The following is a 12,469-nucleotide window of genomic DNA, read 5'->3' as shown; positions in this document are numbered from 1 at the left end:
TACTTCCCCACCCCTTGATGCTGAGCTGGACTTGAGAAATGTGTCGGCCAGTAGAATGCGGGGGACGCGACTTCCTGGGTTTTCTGAGCTCAAGCTGTGAGGGGGCTGGCAGTATCCACATTTTCCCTCTTGGAGCCCAACTGCCATGTTGAAAGGATGTCCGGGTCCCGCTGGAAAGAAAGGCCACATAGAGGCCATGAGGGTTGGGACATCACACGGAGAGACAGGCCACAAAGGGGAGAATCACGACGCCCCAGCTCACAGTGGTAACAAGGCCCCTTATGTGCGAAAGAGACTATCTTGGACTTTCCAGCCCAAGGTAACTTACAGCTTAATGTAGTTGCATAACTGAGCCCAGGTAGGACTAGCAAAATACTGCCCAGTCAACTGACAGGTTCATGAGAAATGATAAAACAGTTGCTGTCGTAAGGCACTAGATCTTGGGGGTTGTTTGTGACACAGCAACAGATAACTGAAATGGGTGCTCATTCAGTTGCAAGGTTTCTGCAGGCCAGGTTTGGAGATGGGTGCATCAGTCCACTCATATTCCATGGACGAGAACTCAGGCTCAAGACCATAGTCAGCTCCAAGGATGACTGCAGCAGTCATCCAGTCTCATCCAGTACATAACAGTCTCGTTATGTACCTAGGATGAGGGAGAAAATGTTTTGGTAGACAACTAGCTTGTTTCTAAAACAGAAATGATCCTGTTTCACAGTTGCCAAGCACTTAGCATAGGCAGAAACAGATAGTGCCTGAAGAAATTTACCTATACTTCAGACTTCAAAGAATCAGAATGAAGTTGAAATAAGCCGAAAGATGAAGGAGACATAACTCTGGCTATTATAGCTATTTAAAAAGAACCTAAAATAATGTAATGCCAAAAACAAAACAAAACAAAACAAAAACTGAATATAAACCATTTCCCCAAAATATGATGTATCAACACTGATTCAAGAGTAACAGGAAATCTGAGTGGCCCTATAACCACTGAAGGTAAGGAATAAGCACTTAAAAGCTTCTCCATGAAGAAAATCCCAGATTCTGACAGATCTGCGGGCAAAGTTGTACTAAACATTCAAAGAAATGATAATTTAAATATTACTCATACTCTTCTGAAGAACAGCAAGAGAAAGACTATCCCCTAACATTTTATGAGGTGTGTATAATGATGTCACGAAAACCAAACAAGAAGCTCAGGGAATGGAAATTTACAGGATATTCTGTAACATATGTCTAAAAATCTGAAAGAAAATTTTAGCAAACTGAATTGAGCAGAGTATAGAAAAGCTAACACATCATGACCACGTTGGATTTATTCTAGGAATAGGATGTTGGTTCAAAATTATATATAATTAAATTATATTTATACATTAAATTATATACCTATAATTTACATATTAAATTAATTTAATAAAATTCACTATATTGACACATTAAAAGACTGGTTTCTGGTCTGGCATGTAAGGAGATTGGAAGTCATTACTCTGCCCTAACAAGTAAAATGTTGAACAAACTGAAAACCAACAACTCTTCTTAGATCTATCAGAGAATTCATCCTCTGCCCTAAATATTGGAGACACAGACAGACAGGTAAAGAGAATCGCAACTTACAGGAGCAGAAACCTCTGCAAGAATCAGTTGGGGGGTAAGAAAATCTCAACTGTGATGAATTGTTGGAGCCTCAGTGTGGATAAGTCTGAGAGTTAAAAACTCCAGGGGAATGCAGTCTTGGGGGAAGAGGGACACCACATTTGTGAGTTTTTACCTCCTGGAGCTCTACCAGCTTCTCATAGTGAAGGTAGGAGAAAAATCCCTTCATGCTTCCATCAGGGGGAGGGAAAAAGTAGCTATTTTGAAATATGCCAGAGCATTCTATTCTTAACAAAGCCTGCCCTCAGGGTAAACTATTTAACCACAGCCTAAACTATTGGGGTTTTATCAGAATCTAACTGACCTGGAGAAAGGGAAATACCCAGCTCCAGTTCCCTCTAGGCATCCTGCCCCATCTAAGCGGGAGGAACCAAGAGGCCCTTGTAAAGTCCATAGTCCAGAGGCACAGGCTCATTAAAAGACCAAGACCTATCACAGGACCATGGGACATTTCCTCTCCCCTACCCCTCACCACCACATTACAAAAGCCTGTTTACTACAGTTCCTTTTACCTAGTATATCATGTCCTGCTTTCAACAAAAATGACAAGGCATACTAAAGGCAAAAAAAAAGAGCAAGTATCAGAACCAGGGTCAGATATGGGAAGAATGTTGTAATAACCAGATTAGCAATTAAAAATAACTATGATTAACATACTAAGAGCTTTAATGGGAAAAGTGGACAACATGCAAGAACAGATGGGTAATATATGCAGGGAGATGGATATTCTAAGAAAGAATCAAAAAGAAATGCTAGAGACTAAAACACTGTAACAGAAATGAAGAATGTCTTTGATGGGCTAGTTAGTAGAATGGACATGGCTAAGGAAAGAATCTCTGAGCTTGAGGATATGTGAATAGAAACCAAAAAGTTGAGAGAAAAAAGACTGAAAATAAACAAAACAGAACAGAATATCCAAGAAATGTGAGACAATTACAAAAGGCATAACATACCCACGATGGATACACCAGAAAGAGAAGAGAGAGAGGAACGAGATAAATATTTGAACAAATAAGGACTGAGAATTTCCCCAAATTTCAGACATCAGACCACAGAATTAGGAAGCTCAGAGAACAACAAACAGGAAAAGTGTGAACAAAACAAAACAAAAAACTACAGCTGGACATAGCATATTCAAACTGCAAAAAATCAAAGAAAAGAAAAACATTTGAAAGAAGCCAGAGGAAAACACCTTATCTACAGAGGAGATAAGAATTACATGACTTCTCAGAAACCATTCAAGCAAGAAGAGAGTGCAGTGAAATATTTAAAGTGTTGAGAGGAAAACCCTACCAAGCTAGAATTCCTTACCCTGCAAAATTATCCTTTGAAAGTGAAGGAGAAATTTAAAATTTCTCAAACAAAAACTGAGGAAATTTGTTGCCTGTAGGACTGCCTTGCAAGAAATGTTAAAAGAAGTTCTTTAGAGAGAAGGAAAATGATATAGGTCAGAAACTCAGATCTACGTAAAGAAAGGAAGAGCATTAGGGAAGGAATAAGTAAAGGTTAAAAAGAATAACAGATTAAAAGAGAAAAAATATTAAAATAATCTCAATAGATTTAGGAAGGATGTTTTATGAAATTAAGCTTACATTTATTATGTGTTTAAGAAAGACTTCTGAACAAATTAGGAATGGAAAGAAATTGTGTTAATTTGATAAACTGTATCTTAAGAGGAAAGAAGGAAGGACTATGACAAGCATCTAATTTTATGTGAAAATTCTAATGTGTTTAAGAACAGGAAAAAGAAAAGACAAGAAAAAAGCCTGCTGTCACCACTTCTATTCGGTGTTATCCAGTGAAATAAGGCAAGAACTATAAAACATAAGGATTGGAAGGAAAGAAATAAAGCTGTCATAATTCAGAGTTAATATGACTGTCTAGTAAAAAAAATTCCTCCAAAAAAGCTACAGGCATATTATTATAATGAATAAGAGAGTTTAGCAAGTTTGCTGGAACAAAATCAATATGGAGAATTTAAATTTACTTCTGTAAATCATCAACAGTAGAGAAATAATGATTAGCCAAAAACCGACTTAAAATAAAATTGGGTACTAGCTTGTGACTTTCCATAAAACCACTAGCTGAAATATTGATTGAATTTACTTTGAATCTATGCATCTATTTTGGTCAGAATCGACACCTTAACAATATTTAGTCCTCTGATCCTTAAAAATGGTATAGCTCTCCTTTTATTTGTCTTCTCTTTTTCCCTCAGCAATTTTGGAGATTTCATTGTACAGGTCTATCACATATTATTTTGTTCAGTTATCATTCATGCTATTGTAAGTGGTAGATTTTTTCCAAATGGTTGATCACTAAATTCACTTATTTCTAGTAGTTTTTACCCTATGGTTACCACAAAGATAACATTATAGTACATCAGCAGAGATCAATATTTTAACAACTGGTTATCCTTATGGAAAAAGAAATGAAATTGAATCCTTTACTACACACACACACACACACACATGCACACGCACACACACACACTCACAATTTCCACTGGGTTAAAAACTTTAGTTTGAAAGGCCAAACTATAATATTGTCAGGAAATGGTCCATACAATCATATTTACGATATTGGGATAAGGAAGAATTTCTTCAAGAAGATACAGAAAATTCAGTTGAGAAGAACAAGGTTAATGAATTTGCATATATTAAAATTAGAATTTTCAGATTTTCAGTGCACAGAGAAGCAGCACTGAATAGGAGCTGGGATCTCACACTTGAGAGATTAATGCCCTGGGTTTGAATCCTGGCTCTGCCACTTACTACCATTGTGAACTTTGGCACATTACTTACATTCCCTGCCTCTCTTTTCTCAAAAGTAAGGTAAAGTTGATAATGGTTCCTACATCATAGAGTTGATTTGAGGATTAAGTGAGTTATAATAGGATAGTAAGTGTTATATCATTATGTAAATGTCTGTAAGATAAAGTTTTAAATAAGACATCAATGAGAGTTAAAAGTCAAGCTAAAAACTGGGAGAAGATATTTGCAGCACTTAATAACTGACCCAAAGTGTTAGGATATTTATCTGTTTATCTCCATCCATCCACCCATCCATCCATCCATTCTCTTCCTACAACTCAAAATTAAAAGACATTGAGCAAGAGACATAACAGGCACTTCACACAGAAGGAAACAAAGACTTTGAGGAAAATTTGTCATTGTTTAGGAAAGCTAAAGATGCTCTGATCTTATGACCCAGCAACTTCACTCTTTAGAATATACCCTGAAGAAACCATTATTCTTTCATGTCAGGTGATTTATACAAGAATGCTTATGGCACTGCCAATACAACACTAAAACAAACAAACAAACACAATGCAAATTTCCATCAACAGTAGATTGGGTAAATAAGTTGTGTAATTCAATTTTTAGAAAATGAACAGTTAAATCTATCAACCTGGATGAATCTCAAAAACACAATATTAAGCCCCAAAAAGCAAGTCACAGAAAAATTAATGCAGTTTGAGTCCACTGTTATAAAGTTAAAAACAAGCAATATGAAAACAACATGTTGTTTAGGTTATAAACATAAGTGGTAAAACAAAAAAGAAAACCAGAAGAATGATACAACACAACATTCAAGCTAGTTACCTCTGAGGGAAATGGTAGGAGGTATGGGAATAGCATAGGAAATGGGGCACTTCAATTCTAATAGAAACGTTCTGTTCCATCTATCAAATTGCATTACTGGTACTAGGGTGTTCATTGCATGATTATTCTTTATCTGCTCATATGCTTTATACCAGATTTATTGTATCTACTCAATTTTTGATAAAACAATAGCAATCCATGCTAAAGTTATCACTAGTAGTGGAGAATTATGATGTAACTTTCAAGTGACCACAGAAGGAAAAAAGGAACAAACAGATTTTGATCATGTAGCAAAGGGCAGGAGAAAGAAAATAAAGAAATCCCCCAAAACCTGGGAGTTCTAAAGTCAAAACAGAAGGTGGCACAAATAAAATTGGCCAAAACAGTTATAACAACTAATGTTCATTAAACTTGCTTATCATAAGGCAATGGTTCTCAGATTGTTTCAAAAAACAAAATTCAGCTATATGAAGAAGTGTATTCCAGGAAAATACAAATGAACAGAACAAAACAAAGAACAGCAATATAAGCACTAGCCAAAATAAAGCTTTTGAGACAGAAAGTTTTAATTTGGGCAAAGGGGTTCATTTAATTTTCCCAAATTATAAAAACTTCATTGAAAAGAGTATAGTTATGAATCAGCCAATTAACAATCTCACAATATACAGCCGTTCCTTATTATTCACAGAGCCCATATTTGTGAATTTGCCTACTTGCAAAACTTTATTTATAACCCCCAAATCAATACTTGTGGCACTTTTGCAGTCATTCACAGACGTGTGCAGAGTGGCATAAAAACTGGGTCTCCCGATGTGCAGTTAACCGCTGAGGTCAAACGGGGTTTCACCTGTTTCAGCTCTCAGGCTGTAAACCAGTGTCCTTTTCATGGTCTATTTAGTGCCATGTTTTTCACATTTTTTTTATGCTTTTGTTGGTGATCTCCCTGTTTAAAATTACTCTAAACAAAGAGCTGAAGTGTGAGTAACATCCCTAAGTGCAAGAAGGCTGAATGTGCCTTATGGAGGAAACGGGTTAGACACGCTTCATTCAGATGTAAGTTATGGTACTGTGGGCCATGGGCTCAATGCTAATGAATCAAAAATGCATATTCAATAAGGTGTCTTTAAACAGAAACACACATAAAACAAGCTTATATATTGACTGATGGACAAAAATGTTGTGATCAGAGGCTTGCGGGAACCTAACTTAACATTTCCCCTTGGAGCAATGACTTAGTATTTGCTAATTCAGTCTCCCGGGTACTTTTAGAATGTAACTACTGCAAATAATGAGAATCAACCATATAAAGCAAAAAATCATAATCCCAGCAGGAGGATTTAACATGAATCTGAGACGTCAACAAATCAATTAGATTAAATTTATTTAAAATATAGAGAACCTAACAATAAAGTACAATAAACTGATTTTGGCCTCTAGCTTTCTTCTCTGCCCAAAGTCATACAACAACGTCCATAGAGATGAACTTTCCAACGCTCCAGACCCTTGGATCCTTACCCCTTCAACAACTATGTCCAACTCAGTCACCCCCTCCCCTGGTTACATTTTAGATAGTCATAACCAAAAACTGCACTGTCTCTAAAATCTTGAGTTTAAACACCCCACTCTCTGTCTGCCACCCTTGTTCTACCTACATCACTAAATCACAAACCCCCACGGCCCCCAATTCTTCAGCTCTTTGGAGGCTGCCAAAATACTGGCCCTGTAACTTTCTGATTGCTTATTTCTTCCTCCCTTCCCTGTCTAGCCCAAAGTCCATGACCTCGCATTGTAATCATTCCCTTGCAAGTAACGCCAGCTCCCTGGTTCTCTCCCATTCTCTCTCCAGGGAAAGATCTCCTTCCAAGGCTTTATTTGGCCAGTAGCTTATTATCCTCTAGGACTTTGCCTGAGTGTAAGTTCTTCTGGTGGCCTTTCCTGACCACCCCATGCAGAGTGCAGTCTGCTATCTCTAGCTCAATTCCTTTTCCTTGCTTCTTTCATAGCACTCATAGCAACTTACATTTTATTTGAGGTGTACTCTTTCCTCCTTGTCTCTTGCACTTAAACATAAGTTCTATCAGGACAGGGACCCTGACTATCTTGTTCTCCCTACATTCCCAGTACCTACCATGATTCCTTGCACATATTAGAAACTCAGTAAGGAATGGTTGTACAAAGGAATGATTAGCAAATTTTCTAAGCCTATTAACAATGTACATTATTTCCAAGTGTCTGTCTGTGGAATGATTACAAAATTTGATAACATATAAGGACATAAATATACCTTAATTCAGTAATAGTATAAATTATACCACCCAATTCTTTCACCACAATGTAATAAAATCAAATATATAATAATTGACTCTAACCCACTGGAAATCTAAAAAACTCTATTTTCAGTAACTCTTGGGGAAGAAAAAGAGAAAATGAAAGATTACAACTAAATGACAAACATTTTAGAAATTAAAGAACACTATATATCAAAATCAACTGCATGGATCCAAAACTATCTTCAGAAAAATGTATAGTCTTACATGCTCTTGTTATTAAGCAAGAAAAATAATAAATTAACTATGTATTCATGGGAAAAAAGCTGAGAAAAAAAAGCATTGAAATGAACAAAGATAAATGAGAGTTAAATTAATCAAGGTAAAAACAATATATTGGAGATAAAAGGGGAAAAAAGAAAATTATTTGAACATATTAATAAAATAGATTAACTTTTGTCAAGTGCACTCAAGGTAAAGGAGATAAAGCATAAACAAGGAGAGATAAAATTGGGCACAAATGCACAGGGAGAAAATTAATTTAAGAGTCTTCTTTTAGCTAAACCTTCTTTTTTTTGCTTTCTCTAGATCTTTGCCTAGGAGCCAAGCTCGACTGGAGAGAGCTGCGCAACAGTCCACACAATGTTTTTTCATAAAGGCAAAGGTTCAGCTTCAAAAGGATCTCCCCAGTGTCCCCCCAAATGGAGTAAGTTTCTCTGTCCAGCCCTCAATGACAAGGTTTTTACACTTTCCGTTTGGGCTTCCCCAACTCCCTGCCAGCTTCCTTACAGCAATAGCCTGACCTTTACCTTCTCAGAAAAGTTACAGCCATATTACCCTTTAACATGAAATAAAACCAAAAAGTATAATAAGGAAAAAGTAACCAAAATTGACTCTAACTCCACAAGCTCTCTGTCTGTGTCATTCACTCACGCATCTCAAGCACCTAAGACGGTGCTTGGCTCAAAGCTATTGCTCAAAATTCATTTGAGGGGCAAGTGGATACCAGGTATGCACGTCCCCACCCATTCAAACTCATTCTCTCACCACCCTCTTCTGATTCAGTGAAAGCAGTGGCCCTCTTCACAACCAAGACCAAGCCTTCTCCCCATGCTTGAACTCCTGCCCCTCCCAGCTTCTCAGGGGTCTTACATTATCAGTTATCCTGTTTCTCTTATTCATAGTCTAAACCACACTCTTTCCAACAGCTTTTAAACATGCTTGAGAGTCTGTTCCACTGAAAACATAACTCTCCTTCAACCAACATCTCCCCTCCAGCTTGCATCTCTCTCCCTCCTGTGTGCTTCCTAGAATTCTTAAAGAACAGTTTCCATTTGCCACCATATGCTCTGGACTGTCTCCTTCTATTTGTTGTTCACATCAAAGCCTAATTGGGTTTTATAAGAGTGAAAAATAAGCACTACTTTTTTTCATAATAATGTTTATTTTTGTATTATACAAATAATATGTATTAATTGTAGAAAAATTTAGAATACACATAAGGATGTATTTTTTTGAATAATATAAAACCATATACAAATGCAATAACCAGAGACAGCCACTCCTCCTTAATATCTTGCTGCAAGCTCTTACTGGCTCTTTCTTTGTTTACGGTCCTTGATCTGCATGGCATTGACATGCAAAACTTCCAGCTACCGTGGTTTAGTTATAACCAACAACATGGTTCAAATTTCAGTTTTCTTGTTGTATTAACTGTAATTGCATAAAGGGCAAACTTTGCTTCTCGCTCTTGGGCCCAGCAACCACTTCACAAATAATAGATATGCATCATGATCAGTGGCCAAAGATATTATTTCCTTCAAAGTCTGTCAGTGATGGGTCTCTGTGCATTTGTTATTCCATTCACACAGACAGCAAACTGTGTACCTGTGTTGCCTATCTCCCAGGGATAAAACCTCTGTTACATTTTTCAAAAATGAATAACTGAAAGAGGAAATTGGCCAAAAACATGAAACTTCAGCAAAAAAAAAAAAAAAAAAAAAAAACTTTTTGAGGAATGATGTTGGAAGTGAAATAAGGATAGAATGAATGTAACTGGAATATGGAAGAAATAGCGGACCGCTGGAATGTTGACACTGCTGCCATTGAAGAGGAACTAAGTGAAGGCACATTTATAGACACAAATGTGGAATGCAGTTCTAATGAAAGGATGAAGGTGTCCCAAAGGACGTGATGCCACCAAGTCTCTCCATTAAGGAAACTCTCAGACACATGTCATGACTTTGACAGTGCAAAGAATAAAATGCTGGAAGATGACCCAGACTTTAAAAGGAGGATAACAATTCACCAAGACATAGAAAAGATGCTTGTTCCATATCATACGTTATATGACAAGAAGGCAAGTGATATTCAAACTACTACTGATATTTTTTTAAAGAAATGAAACACTTTCATTCCCAGTGCTTCTAATGTTTTAAATTAGAGTATACTAAATAGAGATTAATTTTACTATTTTTTCATTTCTTTATACAATTAAAACGGGTTGTAGGGAACAGCTTGCATAATCCATTTTACAGGCTGCACTACCATGCAAAGCAAGGGCTGCCTGTTCTCTCATCCATTCTCTCTCTTCTCTTCTCTCTGTTTCTCTCTCATATCAGTACATGCATTGTAATAAAAATGGTACCATAATAGAAATGTTGTGAATCCTACTTTTTTGCTTCACATATATTATTTCCATGTCAACACCATTTGGCATTCAGTGAATGCAAAACGTACCACTGGCTCTGGCATCGTTCATACAGTGATTTATTAAGACAACATTTGAATTATTGCTTTTGCTTTATGATTATGAAAAGTGCTACAACACGCTGCCTAAAAGTAGAATTGCTAAATCAAAGGGTAGGTGTGTGTATTTTTTAATTAGATAACACAATACTGAACTGAGTTTCTGAGAGTTACACCAATTTACACTTCCTCCTGGAGTGAAAGAGAACCACATCGAAAGTTGGTATTTGTAATCTTTCTAGTATTTGTTGACCCAATCAGCGAAATATTTCTTTTCATTTTTTCAAATTGTTGGACTAAATTAAATTTGTGTTGGAGCAAAACACGACACCATGGCAAATTTCTACTTCACATTAGAAAGTATAAATGTTTAGGTCAGATAGTTTAGAGATACTTATACTCGAAGAGGCCTTTTTGTAGTTCTCCAAAGACCTTAACTGTTATATAGCAATCAGTGATACCTCTGTCTTCATGGACTAGAAAATAGAGGTTACACGGGAACAGAATACCAGTTTTGGATTCTGCTTATTGTTCTTTTCACTGGCCTGTTGGCTACAGATGTTTAGAAGTTCACAGTGGTCCATATGGGTATCTATGTATACTAAAGATGCTTCTAACATTGGAATCCTCAGAAAAGAGAGTAGGGATAAATAGATATTGGTTAAGGGACTGGTTTTACATTAAGACTCTAAACATAACACTGAGAACAAAGGGGTGAGAACAAAAGTAGGTGTAAGTTAAAACTAAGCAATAAATCAAATTTATTTCAATATCAAAAGGTTAATTATAAACTTTAAAATATAATAATAACTTCAAAGGTAAGCAATAACTTCATAGTTTATTCTCTTGTGAAATAATGTCCTTGCAATTTATGACATTTGGCTAGCAGAGTCATTTTTTAATAATTGAAAAATTTTTAATATTAGAAGTGTTTAAATTTCCAATTATTCTTGAATCCTCAGAAGGTCTGATAACATGAGACCTCTCATTCCCACATGGCAACTATAGATAGGGGCTGGAAATGTAGGTGCTTCCTTTACAAAGGGACAAGGTCCATAGTTTTTAGCTCACTTTCTTTATCCATTTATATTCCCTGCCTACCTTTTGCTCAAGAGAGTAAACCAATCTTGAATTTCCTTATGATTTATAATACTAGGGGAAAGAAATGAAAACTTATGATGAACTCTGATTAGTGTAGCCATTATACTTGAAAGGGGCAGCAAATAAGTTTATCACTCTCTTTAGACATTTTATTTCAGGGAAATGATTTTTTTTCTTTAATATTTTTCCATTGAGTTCTTTCTGACTAGCTGCCCAATCAGATGACCTAACGCTTAAACACTGTGAGTTAACACAATATCTAGGGATTACATAGATTTCTACCAAATCTTCCATGGTCCTGATGCAAGCACTTATCAGACTTGATGCCAGTGTGATCTGCACCGTGGCTGAGAAACCTAGTCCTTTCATGTAGTATCCCCACTAATACTAGTCCACTTTTCCCTAAGAAAAGTGTATAATCTGCTTGAAGTCACTCTCAATACTTTGTGGGAAGGTTTCAACGTCCTCTGTGAAGGGTTAGGCTCTTCTACTCTAACTGTAAATGATTTGCTTCCAAATTGACTGGGCTATGACAAAATTCTCAAAATACATGTTTCAGATAAGTAAGTCAATTTACTTAGTTACTTACTGTATGTTCTTCAAAACAACCATCACCAAGCAAGACGGGCACTGTGCTGGCTCTGCCATTTCTATAAAAAGATTCTAGAAGAACTCTACATTCGAGTCTTATTCATTTTTCACACGTTAGAAAGAGAGAAAGGCATTTAGCTGGTTTTCCACGTGAGGAATAGAATCCATTAGGACAATTAATAGAGATAAGAACAATGCAAGCTCAGAATGAGACTTCCCAGCCCCCTAAAATAAAAGCTAATTAATCAAGGTCATTCACCCCTTTCTTGATGATCTCATGGCACAAGGACTGTTCCTCAGTAAAAGCTCTTTTTCTATTCTGTGACTTACTACAGCCACTCGTGTACTAATTGTCAGAGGCCTGTATCTTCAGCATCTTTATTTATTTATTTTTTTTAAATTATGCTTTATTATTTGACCTACATGCTATTTATGATTGTATTGATTAATTTTAAATTCTTTTCCTTTTTTTTTTTTTTTTTTCGGTACGGGGGCCCCCCACTG

The sequence above is a fragment of the Neophocaena asiaeorientalis genome, unplaced genomic scaffold, assembly GCF_003031525.2.
Source record: "Neophocaena asiaeorientalis asiaeorientalis breed wild unplaced genomic scaffold, Neophocaena_asiaeorientalis_V1.1 scaffold64, whole genome shotgun sequence".
NCBI lineage: Eukaryota > Metazoa > Chordata > Mammalia > Artiodactyla > Phocoenidae > Neophocaena > Neophocaena asiaeorientalis.
This window is presented reverse-complemented; position numbering follows the sequence as displayed.